General features: G+C 37.2%; 1 long non-coding RNA gene across 2 annotated transcripts in view; it reads left to right on the forward strand.

Annotated features, from left to right (window-relative positions):
* LOC110261625 (uncharacterized) overlaps positions 1 to 2,108 on the forward strand; it is a 128,507-nt gene extending 126,399 nt beyond the window's left edge. For both annotated transcript variants that reach the window (XR_002345990.2, XR_014841145.1), the window contains one exon: positions 4 to 2,108. This is a non-coding gene — a long non-coding RNA (uncharacterized LOC110261625). The remainder of the gene's footprint in view (positions 1 to 3) is intronic.
* The last annotated feature ends 21,860 nt before the right edge of the window (positions 2,109 to 23,968 follow it).

Consider the following 23,968-nt stretch of genomic DNA (forward strand, 5'->3'; position numbering starts at 1 on the left):
TAGATTGCACAACACTTTGAAGCAAGCAGCTGCCATGAATTTTGAAAACTAATCTGCCTTCACTTGATATCTATGCAAAAGATGTTTAAAAGAATTTGAGACATCAGTGTGACTGTCAAGCAGGAGTTATCCATATCAGGAGATTACACTGAGTCAGTTGTTGGGAAAGGTAAAATCAATTAATCACATGCTTCTCTAGGAAACATTTAGTACAGAGCAAGTCTGTGAAGGAGTACAAACAGGCACACTCTCTGAAAAGGCATAAGAAAATGATCCAGAAAAGATAGAGACTGAAAATATATTAGGCGAAAAAGTTACCTATATTACTAAAAAGAAATGATGGAATACTATTCTAGGTGGCTTATTTTTAATTTTCATAATTAGATAACTAAATACCTTAGCAGTACTCTCAAATCAGGAAATGGCAACTGAGCAATAATTTCACTAACAGGAAGTGATGAGAATCACTGACACACAAAAAATATTGACTATAAAATCACTTGGACGAAACATTCCATTTTTAAAATTATTTGCCTGTTATACAATTTACTGTCAAAACTTTCAAGATCTTTTTAATGCATATGGGAACATACCTATAAAGATATTTTAAAGTGCATATATGACATTTAAATGTACATTAATACCTACAGTCATTAAAACTCTTAAATTAACAGAGATCAAGCAGTCATTAATTTCACGAATCATAGTTTGGTAGACTGCAATTTTAGGTGATCTAGAACTTAAAATAAGAATCTTAATGAAAATATTGGTAGTATAGACTATTAATTTTAATCTACATGTAGGGAAATGATGTATTCAAACATTAAGTCCAACATATACTATGTATATACTTTTACAATGCCAAATTACATTACTTCCCTTTAACATTTTGATGATAAAAGTTGCCTTGATTATTTCTGATCTAAATGAAAACCTTAGATCTGTACTTCTTTTGCTTTCTTTAGGAGAGCATTGAGCATTGCAGTCTTAGTTGATAAAATGATAGAATAACTATAAGGATGATCTTGATTTGATTGTTGGTCACATGCTGAGACAATTGGATCACCTACAATTACAATTCAAATAGGAAACATAAAAGAATCACTCAGACAATGAAAACAGTATTGAGATTGTGATCTTCCAATATGTAAGAAGAAAGGGGGAAATGATGATTGTTGAGGTATTCAATCCCCAGAGAGCTCTTTTACCAGTTATGGCCCATGGAGATGCTGTGATGTGTTCCCAAGCCTCCTTGAGTGAAGTTTTGTTGCCCAGCTGCTGAGGCAGCCCTCACCTCTCAGCCCCATCTATAGTTTTTTCAGCTTCACCCAAGTTTACACTCCTCTGGGCAGCCAACATCTCATGATGAACTATATGGATAAAGGCAAACAAGACTCTTAGAAATGGCAGTCTTGGCCCTACTCTGGAAAACGCTTCCCCCATCCCAGGGCTATTTTAGCTGCAGATCACCATGTGGAAGGTTCTTGCCACACAGTAGTTGGGCTGGTACCTTAGCTTTGCTTCTCTCTCTTGCTCTGCTGCCTTCTCTTTCCTTCTGCAGGTACTGGTACCAAAGGTACTCCCTAAATGCTAACCTCAGCCCAGAGGTGGCTTCCAAGAGAACCCAAACTATTAAATATCCAAAATCCCTTCCAAAGGATTCCCATTATCACAAGAGTCACCTACTCTACTATGATGTGTTAAAATTTCTCTCTGAAACCTATGGGAAGAGAAACATTAACAAGCCCAAGAAATAGGTACAGGATCCCAACTTCTTGACCACATGCCTCCTACTGTTACGGAGAAGTCAGTATAAATCTTTGTTTATTGTTTGATTTTTCCACTTACCTATGTAATTTAGACCATGTATCTTTTATTTCCTCTGGGATCCAAGCTAGAGCTCAGTAAATGTTGGTGGTGTGAACAAAGAAATCAATCCTATTCCTGGGAATTTGGATTGTACTGACAGTGTTGTTTATCTAACAACTGTGTAATCAAATTGTTTTTAAGCTTTACTCCTGAAGTTTAAATTTGTCATGATCATTGTGGAAATTATTTTATAGATTTTGCATTCTGAATAAAGTAGCTTGTTTTAAAACAATGAAAAATTGAGTCAAAATTCCAGATATTTAATAAGCCTTCATAGATATGACAGGGAAAATAGCAAAAAATTTTTGACAGGGTGGATGGGGAGGCAAGCAAAATAATTTTCATTCACTTTCCTCAGCTGTATGTCACCCTCCCCCTTGTCAAAAAAGTGACATTTTGGAACATTTTTTAAAAGGCCTTTAAAATATCTCTTTTTAAATCTCAGTAAAAGACATTGTATAACACATTTTTGTTTTGAAAATATATGTAGAGTTATGACTTTTATAGAACACAGATGTACATGTCTATTTCTATCATATATTAGTCAGCTGCAATTACAGTTCTTTTTAAAACCATATAGTTTAAGGCATACTTCAACACCCCAAATCTCTTTACTTTGTTCAAAGCAAACCTAGAATATTTAAGAGGCAAAGTGAGATTTCAAAAAGGGTACTTCAAATATTTCTGGTTACACAAAATGAACATAAAAGTAAAAGTCTACTCATAATACATAAAACATTATTTTAGTTTTAATAAATTATGAATAATCTATTAAGCAAATATGTTAGTATGTTAATATAAGAACGACTTCCTTTCTCCTATCAGTCAAGATGGGAATAGCCGTTAATTTTTTATTGATAAAATACACTACAATTACAAGGAAATGAGCTTTGTTTCACAAATACACTTGATTATAGAAATTAATATACCTTCTGGAGTTCCCGTCGTGGCTCAGTGGTTAACAAATCCGACTAGGAACCATGAGGTTGCAGGTTCAATCCCTGGCCTTGCTCAGTGGGTTAGGGATCCGGCATTGCCGTGAGCTGTGGTGTAGTTTGCAGACTCGGCTGGGATCCCGTGTTGCTGTGGCTTTGGTGTAGGCCAGTGGCTACAGCTCCGATTCGATCCCTAGCCTGGGAACCTCCATTTGCCGTGGGAGCAGCCCAAGAAATGGCAAAAAGACAAAAAAAAATTAATAATACCTTCTGGAATGTAGATGCAATGATTGAATAAGCTCATATCTAACATAAAATTGCACAGAGTTGAGAAAAAATTAACAAGACAATATTTTAATAATCAGATTTTTATTTATAGTCATTAAATGTCACTACAGTTCTTTTTTTTCAGGAGGATGATCTAATGCTGTGCTTTAAAATCAAACATAAATAAGCACTTTTAAACGAACACATTAAATATGTTTGCAGTAGGCTTTAGTTTGCTCTAGAACTTAGGACCAAATATTCTTTCATTCATAAATTTTAAATTTCTGAATAAAAACTGAAGTGATAAGAGAATCATAAAGATCTGTAAAAATTAAATACAATTCAGAAAGTAAAAAAAGTCCTATTTAAATTACATTTAGCTCTCTTTGTGGAATAGCCCCTCTCCCACCAAAAATCATTTTGAAAGTAGAACATTAGGCATACTTTGAGTCAGTATATTTAAAAATGCTCCACTGATTGTATTTCAGAAAAATCCATCACTTTCCCGATCATCTTACATATTGCAAGATCAATGGCCAATCTGATGCAATTTTTCACTGTCTGAGAATTTGGTTCCTGCTTTCTCTTTGAATTACAAGTGTAGGTGACCTGGCTGACTTATCAAATAATCCATAGTGCAATCAAGGTCATGTTTCTATTTAATATTTGCCATAATTTTAAGAGATTTTCCTTCTGAGGTCAGTGAACGGAAACTTTAATTTGATCTGTAAATGGACAATCCTAGTTTTCCTAGAATAACAAAACCAGTGAAAATCATTTGCCAAAAATGTCAATTTTAAGAACAAAAAATATTTGTGTATTTTATAACTTTGGTCTTCAGTTCCCAGTTGCTTTTTTTCACTTCAAAATTCTCCTTTGTCAATATAAGTTACATTGCCTTATTGCTGTCATCAGATGTAGGATCAAGGCATTGAGGCAGGAGCTACATCTGGTACTTAGCTAATGGCATGTGCTATGATGTGTACTGTTTCCACTGTTCTTCAGTCATTGGCACATAACTTAGTCTGATAAGGCTGCTGAAACAGAATATCATAGATTGGGTAGTTTACAAATAACACACATTTATTTCTCACGATTCTGGAGATGAGAGTATTAGGGTGTCAGCATGATGGGGTAAGGGCTCTCTTTAGATTTTCTTTGTTTCTCACATAACAGGGGCCAAGGGAGTTCTTTCCCATGTCTTGTATAATAACACTAATTCCCCTCATGATTTCATCACCTCCCAAAGGCCCTACCTTTTAACATCATCACTTTGGGGGGTTGCTTTTCATTTTGCAAGGACATATTTACACCATAGCAGAATGTAATATGACTAGTCTTAGAGACTTCTCCATTCCATCCAACCACAAGCTCTTTTTTAAAGTCATGCTCTCTCACAACCATGACATTCTTCTATAGATTTATACACCTAACTTCATATTTCTGAAATATGGAAAAAAGATGGTGCTCTGATGTTTGGGGAGACCTATCAGGGCTGCTTCAGCTCTTTCTGTCCTTCAGATACCTTGCCAGTGTAGCCAAAGTAGGAACAAAGGGGGTCATACTAATGTAAAATTGCAGCTCCAGTTTTTCCAGCAACATGGTGAAAAGGGGGATGTGAGGTGATGTGCACTAACTCTCCTTAGGAAAGTTTCCCAAGGCTCCCAGAAAACCTTTCCACTTAGACCCATTCCATTGGACAGAACTTAAGTATGTGGTCCCATTCAGCTATAGCACTTGGGGCTTAGAACTGTAGCTTTAATTTGGGTGGCTAAGTGCCTACATGGAAGTTCTAATATTATGGATAGAAGAGAGAAGGATACTGAAGTACAACAAGCAGTTTACCCCTTTGGTCATCCAAATAGCCATGCTTACTTTTTTCCTATCTACTCATGTCAGGGTAATTAACCCTAAGATGTTAAAAGCTCTACTTCACTCTATTGCCGAGCAGTGAGAAATTTAACTCTCACCCTCTGTATTTCTTGGGTATGAGTAAGTGAACCATCCACCCAGTCCTCTAATAGAGACATTACTGAATTTTACAGTTGGTAAGACTCTCTCTCCTGGTTTGAGGTAAAATGTAAACACATTCCCCACATTTCCCCACCATAGAGATTTGGAGAATTACAACAAAACTGTCCCTAAAGATTTTACATTTTACTCATAAACATGTTACTCTTAACATGAGTGTGTGAAATCATGTAACCAGTTTTACCTTTGTCTCTAGGGTCATCAAATTCACTTCACATACACATTGCTATTTGATACCTATCATTATCTTTCTGTTTTAGTTACATATTCCACTGTAACCTCCTATTATGTATACACTGGATTACTCTTTTGAGATTTAACCAAATATTTTTCTGATTATTCTTATATCCTTTGCCCTTCCTGTGATTCAAGTAGCTAATCATATTTCCCATCAGCAAAGTACTTTTAAGAACATACAAACATAGCTACCAGTTTTTTATTTCAAGAACATCTGCTTGGCAGTAATAGGTTGCCTGGAAGAGGCAGGGGTGCTCACCAAACATTCCAGCTGCTAAACACTTTGCCTAGTATCTTTGTATTAGGCCTGACCAGGTGGCTCACTCCTCCCAATATTCTGAGATCAAATAACGTGTCACCAATCAATGGAAATTTGTTACTAAACAATTGTAACATTAAAAAAAAAAAAGCAAGTGGCCCTGTAATTCTCTCTTCCCCTCTTGGTGACTCGGAGTCTGTTTTTAGATGATGCAGTTTAAGAAAATTGAGCTATAGCAATGACTGGAGGTTGCCCCCTCCCTGCCATAGTGTATATTTAGAATACAAAAGAGAAATAATTTTTGGTTTAAGCCTCTGGGGCTTGGAGGATTACATAGCCTATTCTGATTAATACAGTTTCTGAAAAATTGTTAGAACTGAGGGGAGATGTGAGGAAAAGAGAGCATATGTAAAGGCTGGGTTCTTGAGAAGAGACCCTACATAGAGAGTACCCCAATTATGTCTAAAACCAAGCATGTTTGGGGAAATATCTCTAGAGATTTGAAGACACTAAAAGCAGAGGGGCATCTGTGCCTAGATAAAGAGAAAACCAAAACTCAAATCATAAACACATACACATACCGGATTATTCTATTCAAAGTATCTCTGTTAGCTCTGTTCTCACAAAAGCAAACACTGAAATGAAATTAAACATTCAAGAGATCTAGTGAGAAAAAATTCCTATATAAAATACAAAAGAAGAACTAGAAGTTGACACAGAAGTAGACATGGAGGGCCTTGGGCAATGATATAGTTCTGACATTTGTGAAATGGGGGGGAACAAGCAAGAGGAGTGGGACAGAAAATCTTGGATTTGAGGGTTATTCTAAGACTTTCTGACCTGTGTATTACCCAGGACAAAGCTTCCCACCAGAAGAGTCTGCCTACTGTAGGAGTGGCCCACACTGGTACCCATGCCTTGCTCAGTTGTTGGCTGGGGACACGAAGGAGGTGTGGGAGAATCACTGATGTTGAGTGTCATCAGGTGACCAGTCCCTGGCTGTCTGCAGTATGTTCTCTGCAAGGCTGTCTAAACGGCTTAGTTCTACTGAAGCCCACAGTCTACCCTGTGCTGATAAAGATTACTTCCATGTACATTCAGGAGTATCTCCTAGCCCTAGAATATTGTTGTGGCCTTTTTTCTCTCTCTTTTTTAATGAAATTTTTGGGAAGAATGTTAGTAAAATCATCTGCAGTTATTTTTGCTGCAATTTGTGTCCAAACCAAAGTGAGTACTTATTTTTTCCCTTCTTCACCACTCTGGCCATGTTTTTTTTTTTTTTTTTTTTCCCCTCAACTATTCAGCAGATTTTGATGGCTTAAATGTTGATTTGACCTAATCTCTTATTCCTGAGAGGTCTGAGCACTAAGTAATTATGCAAAGGTTAGAATTACTATGTGGAAATCCAAGGGGATTTCCTATGTTCCATAAGCCATTAGGTAAAAGGATGAAAATTTCTCTTGGAAGATGGTGACTCCTTTTCTCACCTATTGATCTATAGATTCAAGAACTACCAGGAGTTCCCATCGTGGCTTAGTGGACAAGAATCCAACTAGTATCCATGAGGGTAAGAGTTTGATCCCTGACCCCACTTAGTGAGTTAAGGATTGGGCATTGCTGTGAGCTGTGGTGTAGGTTTCAGACAAAGCTTGGAACCCATGTGGCTGTGGCATAGGCACAATTCTACCCTAGCCTAGGAACTTCATGTGCTGATACAGCAGCCCTAAAAAGCAAAAAAAAAAAAAAAAAGTACGAAGTTCTTTGACAAATCTTTAACCATGTAAAGCCCAGAGTTGCAGGATTAGAATCATGATATGTCACTGGGAGTCGCCGTATGTAGTAGCCCCCTTTTGCTTGGTTCTTGGAACCCATGAATACTTTGTTTTTGAGATACAGCACAATAGGCCTTGGTTTAATGCATATACTGCATTCTGAAAAATGGTACCCAAGAATTCACTGTAATTCAGAGAACTACTTCCATGCTGATGCTTCAGAGGTACCTCTGGTAGTCTAGCATTCCATGAAGTTAACTACTTCTGGATGTCTTGGTACACTATAGAATAAGCAAGTTCACGGTCATGAGCCTATTCCTGTATACCTCCTTTGTTGTTAAGTGAATCTTCTGGTTGGATAGGATGTTGTGGATCAAGCCTCCATAAATGCTCAGATTGGGTAATGGCTGAGGCTTTGCAGGAAAGAATACTCAGAATATTTTTTCCTGAGGGAATATCCGTGGAACTTCCAGGATGGGAGAGGTTTATTGTAATTAACTTGTCATTGAGAGGCCCATTGGACCATTATATATAATTTTCATTAGGGACATTCAATATCTCAGAGTAAGAAATATGGTGATTTTAATAAAACAAGAGAAAGAAGATGAAATGTAAGCCAGGGAATAAGATGAATGTTCTATCACCATCATAATTTCCCAAAAGTTGAAGTTTTTGAGTTTCATGCTTATATTTTAAACATCTCTTCCATGTTGCTGTGAGAAATCTTGTGATCTCTCCAATTTTCCTAAGAATTATAATAGTGGGGGAATTTCTTATATGCCCTGGCCTTTAACTTTTCTCCAGTTCTAAACTATTGCATAAGGCTTAATTTTGCTTCCTCTAGAGTCTAATTTTAAAAACTGAGCTCTTGAAAGCAGCTGATCTTTTCCCCTATTTTTTCCTTCCAAGTGTAGGCACAGCACCCCCATTCTATAGAGATGCAAGGCTACTACATCTAAGAGAGCTTTCTGATGGTTTGAGAGCCTCTCTAGTGAAACCTACCTGCCACCACATGGCCACTGTCTTTTATTTGATTCTTTTCAGAGACAGTTTTCCCAAACCTATAGCTTCTTCCAGAAAAATTTTTTTTACAGAAGGAGAGGGTAGAAAAAATATTTTTCCTCAAAATTCTATGAGGAAAAAACTCCTTTTCTGTTCTTTGGAGTGACTAACATCGATTGCTTTCAACTGTTTCATTAAGACTTTTCATCCTTTATTTCAAACCAAGATGGCTGCTCATGTGTTCTTCTCTAAAAATGACTTCTCCAAATTTCTGTGCTTAGAGACATAAAGTGACGCAGGAAACTCTGAAATGGCATTTTTTTTTAAACTTTTCACATGCAGGTACCATTATCGCTTTATCATTTCCCTGCAGTAGACTCTGTGCATAGACATGAGGATGACAAACATCATGGTCTCCTTTCCAGGCCATGTGACTTTCACCTTATTTGCATGCAGTCTTAACTAAAAGTTTATTTCCTATGAATCCCTGGACCTTAATTTTTTCCCTTTGTACAGAGTAGGAAAATATAATTATTTCATGATAAAATATTTTCTTTGATTTAAATAGCTTTTACCGTGTGTGTGTCTTTTGGACTTTGTTTAAGCTACAGATGCCTCTGGGATAGCTGGAATGGGTGTTTAAAATAAAGAGGCTTCTTTAATTCTAAAAATATCTGCAGAGATGGCTATATGGGTGTCGTAAGCAATCATTCTACCTTGGCTGATCCTTGGCAGAAATGTCCAGGATTTTCTTGATTTCCAAGGGATAGCTCAATAATCGACCACAGCCCCTCCTTGTGATTGCACTATTTTGACAGGATTTCCATCCCTTGTAACCAAATGGTCTTTCACTAACCTAATGCACTACAAAATACATCAGGACGGAAAGAACCCTTAAAGAGGATATGCAAAGTGGGAATAATGGAGAACAGCTGAGATGTTTTAAAAATGAATGAAAAAGAAAAGTGAAACATGTATTGCAACCATTTTCCTTATGAAGTTGTATTCCATCTATCTTCTTACTCTTATCAATATTTAAACAATTTAGAAATTTTCAGTTAAGAATAAATTTCTATTTGAAAACTGCATGAAATACCTTAGAATATACAAGAGTTATGTAAGTACCAATGTTTTCTATTACATCTGTTATCACAGCTCACCAGTTCTGATCATATTCTAAGTCAATTAAAACAAAGAGTCAGAAGGCAGACCCCAGAAAGGTGAGATTCATACAAGCTCAACAGTCTGCAAAAAACGGCTGCAATTAGAGCTTAAAAGGTCAGATGAATCACCCCATTTTCTAACTCACTGGGAGTTACTGATTACAGCAACAGCTAGGAAAGTAACATATTGCAGTTGCTTATATGGCTGTCTCATCCAAATATTCTATAAATAGAGAACTTCAGCTGATGGGATCACTTAAAAGAAAACACTTTTTGTTTTCCATTTAAATATGCTATTTTATATTCATATTCATGGTGTATATATCCTACGTGATCTTACATTTAACCTTTAAAAATGCTTCCTTTTTTATACCACTATTTTAGTATTTATAAACCAGTAATTTAAATTTCATAGTGGAATACACTTACCCCACCACTTCTATATTTTGCCCTTGTATAATAAAATACAGTACCTACTTTCCAGAACTCTGATGTGGATTAAATAAAGATTTGAGAATGGTGTCTGACAAAGAGTAAATTATTCACTAAATAAGAGTTATTAATATTGGAGGGTGTATTTTATATATAATATATATTTCTATATATATATATTTTGATTTGGTTATGGTTTAAACAAACCTATTTACTCACACTTCTAAAGGCTAGAAGTTCAAGATCAAGGTTTCAGTTGGTTTGGCTTCTCCTGAAGGCTCTTCCTTGGCTTGAACTTGGCCACGTTCTCACTGTGCCCTTTTGCTCTGCATGCCTTTCACTGCTCTGTGTCCACACTTCCTCTGCTTATAACACCAGTCAGATTACATTAGGGCCCATCCTAAAGGCCTCATTTTAACTTAATTATCTCTTTAAACACTTTATCTTCCCATTTAATTCCATTTTGAGGTACTGGGGTTTAGGACTTAAGCATATAAATTTAGGGGAACAATTCAGCTCATAATACCATCTATGAGCAAATGCTTATATTCATTAGCTTTCCTATCTGTGTGATTCTGCGCTCTTTTTTTTTTTTTTTTTTTTTTTTTTTTTTTTTTGGTCATGGTAAAAATCATGACAAAATGTATAGTCTTAAGCATTTTTAAGTGTATGGTACTGTCACCTCTATGTAATTGTGCAACAAATCTCTGGAACTTTTCTCATCTTTACAAAACTGAAACTGTACCCATTGAACATCAACTCCCATTTCACCCTCTCCTTGGGATAGGCACTGTGGACCCATTCCTTTCCTCACCTTTCCTGCTAAGGAACTTCAGTTATAGAGCTCAGTTCATAAAAACACTCCTATTTCTGAGCTGCTTCTGGCAAATGTTATGCTAGGTTGCAGAAGACATGTCATGGAGCCAGCTGAGGTGAACACTTCACTCCCATCAGCTAAGGGAGGCTGCAAGCATAAGATCCCCTTGGTTCATGACGTGGCAACATCACTGCCTTTAGAATTGAGACTATTTAATTTATGAAATTCTTTATTCAAAAATGTCTGTAATTACAATATATCACTAATGCATGACATTTCATACATATGTGTGAAGTGAATATTGAATGAATGAGGTTAACAGTGGGATTTGATATGAGATTGCAAGCATCAAATAGCCGTGGAAGGGGGAAAGCCCTGAAGGAATTCAGTTTAACGAATGCCCAAAGATGAAAGTGACGATAAACAGGCCGAACAATAGTTTGATATATGATAGGCTCGGTATAATTTTCACTGACACAAATATCAATCAAACATATATATTGACAGGTATTGTTAATACAGTAAAATAACGGATTTGTATATAACTTTTTACTATTTTTTTTAATCTTGTGTTTTTGAACATGTAGAATGAAGACAGAGTAAGGCAGAAAAGGCTTCTTCCTGATCATCACATTCATTCCACGAATATTTGAAAATAAATTATATTTGAGAAAAATCTAGATGGGGACTGATTTCCCCATCAGTTTGTGTGGTCAAATTTTGTATCCCTTTCATATCTGTGACATTACATTTGACCTTTAAATTTTTAAACCTGGGATGTGAGATTCTCTCTGGCATGATTATTAGAGACTATTCTTATCAGCACTGAAGATGTCGGTGCGTTCTAAAATTACAGTGCCTCAGGATCTATCAGACGACAAGATTTCCCACACCCTGTTGTTATTTGATTTAAAATCATTTTCCTTGGGTCACATCCAACTAAAACCAAGTGCTCTATAAACGGAATGTCTGCAGCCACAGCTGCTAAAAGTAGGACTTGAGTAATACCTCCAGTTTATAACAGGGAGAATTTTGCTTTATTTTTCTTGATGGAATGGTCCCACATGTCTTTCAATCAAAAAAGCTCTTATGGTTTTGAGATAATGGTCACACGCAGAGGTAAGTGGTGGAATGTATATACAAGAAGGTAACTATTAAATAGGCTTCGGGGGCTCCTTGGTTGAAAAGTACCTTCCTCATGCAGAGGGAGAGTGTAGTGGGTCAAAATGAACTCTGTATTATGGGCAGAAATTGTTCTGATGCTCTTCTCCTATTAAACACATTTCATTCATTACTAAACCATGCCATTAGCATAGAGCAGCAGGGGAGAAGTCTGGAATTGCTTCTGTGAAGCTAGCGTCATCAAAAGGATAAATGAATAGGGCTTTTATTTGTGGTAGGTTTTTGAATCATACACAAATGAACATATATTTCGGAGTATTTGAATAAACATCATGGTGTGTGAGGATATACTCAGATTATTAGGGAGACTCTTAGACATTGAAAAGAGGCCCACAGACTCACATGAGTGGATTTAACCACAGAGTCCTTTGTGGCAATCTCTCTACCTCCACTTCTAAATCAGTGTCATTGTAAAATAATTTGGAGACCAAGGCTTGGCACTCTTCCCTTCGAGTGCTAAGCACATGGTCTTAGTCTTATACCAGTGCTGGTCCTTGAAATGACAGATTCAGTCACTGTACGTCAGTGTTTCATGTGTTGGATTTGGAAAGGACCTTACATTTTATCTAATTCAACTGCCCACTGTACATACCCACTATGTCCTTGATCATGCCTGAATTGGATAATGGCTTTATTTTGTAGCAGTGGTTTATACACAGGGTTTTATGGCTGTGTCCACTGTAATCCATGATGTAGGATTATAGTTACAACACTGACCATGTTATTTTTGCTCATGACAATAGATAATGTAATGCAGCACGGGAGAGGGTGACTTCATGTGGCTATAAATTTTTATATAGGAGTTTCTGTCATGGCTTAATGGTTAACGAACCCAACTAGTATCCATGAGGACGCGGGTTTGATCCCTGGCCTTGCTTAGTAGGTTAAGGATTCAGCGTTGCCTTGAGCTGTGGTGTAGGTCGCAGATGTGACTTGGATCTGGAGTTGCTGTGTCTTGGTGTAGACTGGCAGCTACAGTTCTGATTTGACCCCTAGGCTGGGAACTTCCATATGCCATGAGTATGGCCCTAAAAAGACAAAAAAAAATTTTTATATACACAGGGGACTCTGATTTCAAAAACAAGTGTTGGTGCAGTTTGATTCAGGGTGTAGGTTCTCATTAGCAAAATAGTACTAATGATACACTCAGGTGATTTTTCACAGGAGTTAAAACAGTTAAAAGAAAGTTGTTTGTTATGGGGCTGCCCTTTAAAAATTTTTGTCAATAACTCATTTTAGATACCTTTCCCTTACAACTCGTATTTTATCTAAAACCTTGTGGGCTATGGAAACAAAATTTAATTAGCTTGCTTTGAAGAAAGTGAAAAATGATAAGAACAAATACCATCTGCTTCCATCCTATTTGCCTGTGACTGTTATACCCAGTACTAGTCAGTCTGTCCCTCAGGGTTCTTTATCATCTTTCCCTTCCTCAAAGACCTTGAGCAAAACCACCAGAGTCTCTGATCCTGGCATACGCACTGCACCACCACACTTCCCTTCCACTGCCAAGCACATGGTCTTGGTCTTATACCAGTTCTGGTCCTTGAAATTACGGATATCAGTCACTGTACATCACTACTTAGGAAAGTACAGCCTTGGTATGGAGAAGACCCTAATGTTGTAACGTACTAAGTTGCCCATTGACTATACGTTCCCACCCTGGTCCTGGGTCTTCACGTCTCCATCTCCTAGCACTGAGTTCTGTCATAGTTTGTACAAGGCTAAATATCCCTTATCTATGACATAAATTCTACCACCAGTGCTGCTCAGTAAATGGTATTAACTTTCCTTGCACAGTTTCAACATCAATCCCAGGCCCAGGATTTCCACTGATAGCAATTACAGTAATGGGCAAGTCAGATGAAACATCAATCCATATGAAAATACTTAGAAATCTTAATGAGCCAATTATTGAGCTTGAGACACAGGTACAGTGATCAAGCTGAGGATATTTTACAAGGTGAAATAAACCTCTATTATGTACAATTCCTTTCATGGAGAGGTCTAGAAAACTTTGTAATGTTCTAAAGGAGAAAAATTTAAGTGATTAAAATATTTGGGGGAAAAAAATCTTGAACTCAGAAAAATAAAGATAACCTGGGGATTAAGTGATACAACATTCAGCAAATTCTCAATTTTCATCAGGAATAAGAAAAATAATTACAATAAGTAATCTTTAATTTGTTTTCAGTTTAAAACGCCTTGACCTATAAGATATAAAAATGTGCAATACTTTAACAATTTCATAGTCTCCTTCTGTAAAAATGCACAGGTACACACACACACAAAAACACTCTTCCACATAGCCATGGGCCCCTATGGGGATGCCGAAATAGGTGATTTTAGTTTTTTTTGTTTGTTTATTTTTCTGTTTGTTTTCTCTTTTTGCTTTTTAGGGCCACACCTGAAACATATGGAAGTTCCCAGGCCAGGGGTCTTTTTAGTGTCTTTTATAAATAATACTGCATGTAAAATTGATACTCCAAATGATTCTAATCTGTTGATTCTGTGCTACTTTGATTATTTAAATGTTTATGATACTAATTCCAAGTTAAATTGAAAGTCATTGACCTTTCTGGATATTAATTATTCTTTTTAAAAAAGTTTACATTTGTAACATTTTGGTATAGTAGTAATTTACTAGAAAGTATTCATTTGTTCCTTAAAGAATAAATAGTATTGGAGTTGCCATTATGGCTCAGTGGTCAACAAATCCAACTAGTACCCATGAGAATGCAGGTTCGATCCTTGGCCTTGCTCAGTGGGTTAAGGATCCGGCATTGCTGTGAGCTGTCGTGTAGGTCACAGACGTGGCACAGATCAGGCCTTGACATGGCTGTGGTGTAGTCCTGCAGCTACAGCTCCAACTGGATCCCTAGCCTGGGAATCTCCATATGCCCTGGGTGTGGCTTTAAAAAGACAAAAGACAAAAAAAAAAAAAAAAAAAAAAGAATAAATAGAATAATACCTTGACCTACAATCCATATTTGAGTTCAGTGACTTTTTAATGTTTCCTAAGACTTTATTAATCTCCAGTGAATTAAGCTTTCCTACTTTATTACATGGCTGAATAAAGTAGCCTTTGAGTCTCAGTGATTATAAAAGACACTTCAAAATTATTGTCATCAAAATTATTGTGCAATCACAGTGAGCTTGGGCACCTTGCTGCAAGACATGCACCGACTAGGCAATAGGTTTTATTTTTGCATTGACTCTTATTTTTGAGAAGTGTCAGTGTAAATTTAGATGAGACTCATATCTTAAATGTATTTTGCAATAGCAAATATAATGGCTTAAATAATATTCTAACATGAATTCAATCCACCAACTCACACAAATATGTAAAGTGCATCTAGGCATTATAATCTTCCACAATCATATCAGTGAGAAGAAAAGTCTTTGATCAGATGCCCCATGAAGGATCCCACTTTTACTTCATCATCGAATTTTAAGAGACAGATATTTTGAACCTTATTTCTCAAGGTAGAAAAATGTTCAATTTATGGGAAATGATATGGTAGAAGAGATTTAAATTGGTTTGAACCTGTACTTAAAGGTACTTAGGCTCTGTCTGTAGCAGATGATGTAATCCTTAAATGAGGTCCATGCATAGCTATTGACATCTGGTGAGGAGCTCCAATGGCTGCAGAGATTGATAATGCTTTGCTAAAGCTATTGTTGGTAATAAAATTACCAGAATGGGTGAGTTTTTGGTGCCTGTGACAGAAGACTCAATTTTTCAACATTGGTGTATGAGGTCATCTCCTGGAGCCTTGGTTAATGTCCTCTGGATCCAAATGATAGCCTGGAGATAAATATTTGATAGATACGAGTATGCTGTACACTTGTTGCGTTTATATTTGTAACATAAATTGTGATTTTTGGAGGATAAGTTGATCCAATGACGGTGTCAAAGAGGCATTTGCCCTCCCCTACCCAACACACGTGCACACTAAACACGAGATACTCAGGGAAAATCAAGCAGCATGCAATAAGAATCAAGCCAGGCTGAACAAAATTCAACCAGCCTTTTAATGATATAATTTCTTAAGCTTTTAGCATGAAATTGGGGGTTGTGTCTACAAAGTGAGGTGGAGTGACTCAGTTTAGGTGCTGCCCTATTTTTGAAAAATTCTCAACATTTTTACTACTTTTGTAGGTAAGGACAGAGAAGTAAGAAAGGAACTAAGGACAGGCAAGCTATAGGAACTGTCACAAAAATCACTTGGAAACCATTTTAAAAATGACAATGCTATATATAGGATATTTATAAAGTTGGAAAGTGGAAAATAAATGAAGGAATTGTCATATATATATACACAATTCTGCATGGTTGAAAGTAAGGGACAGTGTAATTTTTGCCAGCAAGTATATAAGATAGGTAATAGGAAAAAGAAAAATTCTATAGGGAAATGCTTGTTTATCCTTACATGCTTCAAGATAATTGATTTCTACCAAAAACTGTCAATGTTCCTAAGTCACAACTGGTAAAGCTTAGGGATCAATATGGGATAAATTCCATGAAGGAATTTTTGACTTTCTGTTATTAGCTCAATAATGCTTATTTTTGGAAAGGGCTTTCTTCCTCATTTTAAAATTATTTCAAAATTAATGTGTATTGCATATTGAAAACCACACACACACACAATGGCCAACAAGATAATGATCATATTTTACTCATCAAACTGCCCCCCTTAGAAAAAATTACCTCAGTGATATTCTACCCCTTGGGAACTTCAGAACTCTACAAAGATCATGTGAAACAACATAAACAATAACACCGTAGAAACAAATAAACACAGAAAATGGCAAATAGGTTGCTTCCTTACAAATGAGCAAACGTAAAATGTTTTTGCAATTCAGGCTCAAATTTCAAAAATTCTAAGAGCTGTACCAGGAACCAGGCTATATATATGCAAATGTCCTCCTTCATCCTCTGTGATGAGGCCACTGAATTGTTACCAGCATGGTTTGTGCTTTGAATCATTTCACCAGGGGACGCTTTCTTTTTAACTTTCATATTCAATTTCACTTTGTAAGAAACAAGAAGAGTGTTCAAGAAAGCTGGGTGATTGTGAAAAGGAGTTTGAAGAGAGCAAAATTAATAGGTCTCCTCAGTGCCTCTCCTGGCTGAGTGGTGTTGCCTCTGGAATTTTAGACTTTTTGGTACTTATGGAAACTTTCTTTTAATGAACTAGCATTGCCCCAGACTTTATTTCTGCCTACTGGTGACTTTGATATGTAGAGGACCAGTTTTTAAAAGAAAATGGTTAGAAAGTGGTCACTTACTCTAATCCAGCTAGATTTGAACCCTGTGCACTGGTACCTGTCTATGCAAATCATCTTCACTGAAAGAAAAAAAAAAAAAAATCACAGAAGAACCATGATTTCAAGCTTAAGAATTCACAGTATTCCTTGGCTGCAGAAAGATATGTTTCCTCTCCATTTCTTTTATGACTTCTGAGCCTGCATTTTCTTTTTTTAATCTGTAAAAATGGGAGTGGACAGCTTTGTTCCCTTTCTTTTTCTTTAAGGTTATTATCAGGATAAAGCAAAGTGATATATGCAAAAGGTCTTTTCGAACTACACAGTTGTACACAATGTAAACCTTACTGCTACAATTATTGTCATTACTGAGATTATCTTGTTGCCTTAAGCCATTAAAACCTCATGACCATACATGACCGAACCATAATGAAAACAGCGAGTGAGGAGTTCTCATCGTGGCACAGGGGAAACGAATCCAACTAGGAACCATGAGGTTCCTGATTTTCTCAGTGGTTAACAAATCCAACTAGTATCCATGAGAATGCAGGTTCAATCCCTGGCCTCACTCAGTGGGTTAAGGATCTGGTGTTGCCATGAGCTGTGGTGTGGGCCAGCAGCTGCAGGCTCCGATTAGACCCCTACCCTGGGGACCTCCATATACCACAGGTGTGGGCCTAAAAAGACAAAAACAAACAAACAAACAAAAAAAAAAAACGTGAGTGAATCACAAACTGAACCCAGATGACAAAGTTCGAAAACATAATTTATGACTAAAAGGTAGTTCTAGACCTTTAAGCACTCCTAATGATGCAGCACAAATCCTCTGGTTCTGTGAAATCACAAAATAGTTCCAGACTGTTTTTCATATTCTAAACTTAAATATAAAAATTCCAACACTCTTAGGTCAGAAATATCATATACCTAAGAGAGATAACAGGAGGCTTTAATGAGTTGGTTAAGTGGAGTAGCTTAGAATAGCCTCTGGCCCACTGTCAGGACTCAGAGTATATTGGCTTTTATTGTCCTTAAACTTAGTTTATATGGATTCTGGGAATTTTTTTTTTTAATATTTATGACTTTGGGAAGGTTACTTGTCAGATATATGATATATTTTATAAATGAAGAAATGAAGGCATTAAGAGTTCGAGTAACCTGTCCAAAGTTACACAGGTGACAGAGATGAAGTCAAGATGGAAAATCACACACTGGCTCCAGAGGCCACCATGTTAAATGCTACACAGAATTGCCTCTCTAATGAACTGGTGATTAAACATGTCCAATGTTACCCAAAAGTAAGGCAGATGAGAAGCTTAGAAATAGGGATGAGACTTTAAAAGACTCAGTGATATAACATATTTAAAAGTGCAGAGTATAGGAACTTAAAGGTGTCCAATAAATGGGCTTGACTCCAGGGGATCTTTGGGCACCATGCTGAGTTCATTGCTTCAAAAGGCATGGGAGGTTCCAGTTCTGCACCTGTATTAGACTATGTCCCTTCTGACAGAAGCTGGGCTTTATCTCAATGGTGGGGTAGAGTTCGGTTTGGACAGGGTGGGTAGGGAGGAAGTAGAGACACATCACTAGGCAGAGGGATCTTTAAGGAGACACAGTTGCAAATTTCACTCTGGTCTGAGTGACCTACATTTCTCCCATGAGAAAATCAGGTGAGAGAGCCAGGGCAGCCCAGACTACCCTGATCCACATAGCCTCCTGGCCTCACCAGAATAGACATGCCATGAAGAATTGTCACCCTATAAAGGCTCAGACTCAGAGCCCAGGGCCTGTCCCCTAATGTCACACATTGAGTTGGTAGCATTGGCCCATCCATATCCACTTTGTTTCAGTTCCTGTGAGACTGAGAAGTTACAAATAAATTGAGGCTTGGTCACAAAAGGGGTGAGAAATAGAGATAGACTTGAATCCAGGGCTGACTGTGAAGTCTGTATGAAACCTATTAAGTTTGACATTGATTCGATTCTCAGCATGTTTGCTAATGGTCATCCTGAACTTGCATGAATGTGTGTATGTGTGTACAAGTACTTGAACAGCTGGTGCTTTTGTCATAGTTAGGAATAGCTATCTCCATCTTTATTACTTTGATTTCCAATTGAAGGACACGCTGTGAGGCCAGACTTGGAAAACTGACCCATCACCTGTTTGCATAAGTGTTCCACTTGGCCTTTCTAAATTTCACTGAGGACACTCTTCTGATGGTAATAAGAAATGTAGTATTTGCACATTATAATATGTTTCTTACCCATTCCATAAATTGATAGCATTAGAATAATTTATCAGAAGATATAGATCCAGGTGGTCCATATTTATAGATAAATCACTTTTTTTCATCTTTTAATTGCATTCTTTAAGTTTTCTTCTAATTAGGCTAAGGAAAGCCTAGGATAGAATAAATCTTAATCCCAGGTAAACCTGAGGATTTGCCCAGGGGCTTGTGGCACAGCTCAATTATAATCCATTTGTCAGCTCTGCCTTGGTTGATGTCCTCAGGGTATTTTATCTACTGTAATTTCCAAGGGATTCATTTTCCTATTGACATTGAAAGAGGATTTTTTTTGTGTATGTTTATTACATTAGTGGTTATAGTAGGTGCAAAGGAATGCATTGTGTCTCAAACCACTGGAGCTTGGCTGAGCACTGCCACGCATGTCACCTCTGTGTCTGGGGATGTAAGCTTTGCACCCTAGTATTCAAATTCTACTCTACATTGAAAATGTGGCTTTAAGGTGAGTATCCCTGTGGTTCACTTTAATACTCCAAACTCCTGTAGAAATTTCCATAACTGAGCGCACTGATAGTTTTATTGTTTCATCTGTGAGCTCAGCTCACTTGCCTGACCTTAGAGTAAGGCCATTGGTTCTGCCTGGAGGTGTGGTAGATGGCCGCACTCTTTCGCAAGGGCTTGACACTGATATCCATCTCTTCCTCCTTCCTGCTCTCTCATCCTTGGCTCCTTTCATCAATTTTACCTTCTCTGTGGCCTGTAGCTGGTTTACCTTCAATCCAGAACCCGTCGTCAAAGAACCAGAGGAATGAGAGAAAGGGAGGGTCTTTGGCAAGCTAGATCACCTGTATCAGCAGGGACTCGATGTGCTCACATAGGGGATAAATCCTCCTTAGCTTCTCTTAGGAACGTGATCTTGAAAATACTAAAACAGCCATGGGTTTTTCTGGGCTGATTTCTCCTTCCACATAAATGTCTCTTTGACTCAGAACTTTCTAATGCCCCACAGTGGTACAGGAGTGTCAATCCCCCAACCGTCTCCAGAAAGAAACTAGCAATTATCTTTCACTTGAGCTATACTGGGAAGCTGCATTAGGCAGCTTTGGAAGACAAACCTCCAGAGCTCTCTGCTGGTTACCATAATTAAGACCCCAGACCCCTTTTATTTTCCTTAAACTCAGTTTACGTGGATGCTGGGAAGTCTGAGTATTTTCTCTGCATATGCTACTTATGCCATATTGACTGTTCATGAGCACCTATGAGGACTGACTGAGACATGGTCCTTTGTAAAACTTTAAAGGCTTATGTCAGCCCAGCCCTCATTCATATTAAGGCATCTTTCTGTCCCTTGAGAATAGGGATCAACAGAATTCCTAAATAAAAATGTGATGTTCTCAGTCTGAACAGCCTGCTAGTCTCAGAGATTTTTGCCTGGTGACAGGGTCAGTGGGAGATAACATATTTCTTAGAGTTTGAAGAATGGCCATGGTTGCTCCTGGAATTTCATAGTTTGCGATAAGCCTTGACTTTCAGCTATATTTATCAGAGAGCTGCTATTTTTCACCTAGATGACTACAGTACTCAATGCCTCTGTGCTTCATTCTCCAAGTCAGCTTTCTGCTATTACCACACTGTTCTAACAAACTGCTTTTAATGATTGTGAAGCCAAGCCCTTTACTAGATTATGGCAACAGGGCACCAAATTCAAATATCCTTGTGGTGTTACAGTAGGCACAAACCAGAATTCGGTCCACCAGGATGCAAGCTGTTCTGGCTGAACTCCAAAATTACTGATGAAAAGGATACCTTAAGATGATCGTGACATATGAGTTCTCTTGGCCTGTCACACTTCCTATAGTCTTTCCCATATCAGATACAGTTGAGGTAATTGAAGAAAATAACCTCTTTAATTTTTGATAATCTACTATTAATGCAAGTAAACCATATGCTTTATAAACTCCCCAGACAAGCCTACCAAAAAAGGTAGTTTCTGCAATCAAAACCTCCACTCCATGCATTGCCATAATCAGAAAAATTGTCTTACATTTGTCCTACACCATTTCTGTATTGCTTATACATTGCTTAAAATTGGCTACTTAAGAAAATCTGGGCAACCCACACGTTCCCTATTTATTATGAATAATTAACACTAGAGAATAATGGAATTAGTTTAATATTTCCTGTAAAAAGCATAAAGCCAAAGTGGCCAATTCATATGTAATATCTATTCTAATTAGACATTCAGGTAAAAGCAAAGACATGGCAGAACATCTGATCTAGTCACACATTTGGATTCATAACTTAGTCTTCATCTTAGTTCCTTCCCCTGCAGCAGCGTTTTCATACTCTCCACACCCTATACTCTCAAAGCTGCAATTTGAGGAATTTTGGAGTGTGGTTCCAGAATGGCCACTGAGCACAGATATCTGGAAATCCTGAAAAGTTTTGAATATCAAACCATCTTCTTCACCCAAATCATGAGTATGGCCCAAACTTCCTTTTTAAAAGCTGAGTACATGAATTTCAGCCCTTCAATCTTCCTCAGACTTCATGGGTTTAAATGAAGAGGTACATTCAGCAGTCTTTTTTTCCTTTTTTAAATCACGAGTTTATTTTTAAAGGCAGTTTAAGGTCTGTCTCACAATTGAGGGGAAGCTGTGGAGATTTTCCAAACCCCTGTCCTTAAACATGCACAGCCTTCCCACCACCACCAACAACCACCTCCATCAGAGTGGTACATTTGTTACAGCAGGTAAGTCTACATCGACACATTGTCACACTCAGTCTGTAATTTATATTAAGACTCATTCTTGGTCTTGTGCGTTGTATGATTTTTTGACAAATGCATAATTGTCTTGTGAACACAAAAATAGAATCATACAGTGTAGTTTTACTGCCCTAAGAAGTGTGGCTGGGAGTTCCTGTTGTGGTTCAGTGGTTAAGGACCCAATGTCGTCTCTGTGAGGATGCAGGTTTGATCCCTGGCCTCACTCAGTGTGTTAAGGAACCCCTTTTGCTGTAAGCTGTGGCATAGGTTGCAATGCAGCTCTGATTTGACCCCTTTCCCTGGAACTTCCATATGCCCCAGGTGTGGTTGAAAAAGGAAAAGCCCCTAGCAATCATTGATTTTTTTTTTTCTAATCTTAGTAATTTAATCTTTTCCAGATTGTCATATAATTGGAATCATATTATGTAGCCTTTTTAGATTAGCTTCTTTTACTTAGTATTATGCATTTATACTTCTTACAAATCTTCTTATGGCTTGATAGTTGTTTTTGGTTTTTTTTTTTTAAACATTGAATATTTCATTGTCTGGATATACCGAGAGGTTTTTTGTATCCGTTCACCTGTTGAGGACACCATGATTTCTTACAAGTCTTTCCAATTGCAAATAAAGTTTCTGTAAACATCCATGTTTAGGTTTTTGTGGGAACATAAGTTTTCAAATGCTTTGGGCAAATACCAAGGAGCATAATCATAGAATCTTATGGTAAGAGGATGTTCAGTTTTGTAAGAAACCATTAACTGTTTTCAAGAGTGGCTATAGAGTTTTGCATTCCCACAAGCAACGTCTTGAGTGTTCCCATTTTTCCATATCCTCACCAGCATTTGATGATGATGTGTGCCAGATTTGGGCCATTGTAATAGTGATATAGTTGTATCTTGTTTTTAATTTCCATTTCTGTGGTAACATATGGATATAAAGCATCTTTTAATATGCTTATTTACCATGTGCATATCTTCTTTGGTGAGGTACCTGTTCGGATCTTTGCCTATTTTTTAGTCAGGTTGCTTATTGCATTTTAAAGAGTTCTTTGTATGTTTTGAATAACACTTCCTTATTGGATGTCTTTTCAAATATTTTCTCCAGTCTGTGATTTAATTTTTTATTATCTTGACATTGTGTTGAGTAGAGCACATGCTTTCAGTTTTCATGAACTCTGGCTTATTATTTCTTTCATGGAAAAATTGTGTTTTGGTGTTACATTTAAAACATCATAGCCATACCCAAGATAAACTAGGTTTTCTTCTGTGTTGTCTGTGAGGACTTGTATAGTTTTACATTTTATGTTTCATTATGTGATCATATTGAGTTAATATTAGAAGGCCAGAAGGTCTGTATCTATATTCACCATTTTGCAAATGGATATCCAGTTTTTCCCGTACCATTTGTTGAAAAGACAATTTTTGCTCCATTGCATTACCTCTGTTTCCTTGCCAAAGTTCAGCTACTATATTTGGGTCTATTTCTGGGCTCTCTATTCTGTTCCTATGATCTCTTTGTCTATTCTTTCACCAGTACTAAATTGTTTTGATTGCTTTAGCTTTGTAGAAAGTTTTGAAGTTGGATAGTGTCAGTCCTCCAAATTTTTTCTTTTACCTTAATATTAGGTATGCTATTGTGGGTCTTTTGACTTTCCATAAGCTTTAAAACCAGTTCACTGATATTCATAAAATAACTTGCTAGAATGTTGATTGACATTGCATTGAA

This window comes from Sus scrofa, chromosome 1 (assembly GCF_054392235.1).
Source record: "Sus scrofa isolate SSC_HxYL_T2T_F1_AM1 chromosome 1, Sscrofa_HxYL_maternal_Yorkshire_Landrace_v2.0, whole genome shotgun sequence".
Classification (NCBI taxonomy): Eukaryota; Metazoa; Chordata; class Mammalia; order Artiodactyla; family Suidae; genus Sus; species Sus scrofa.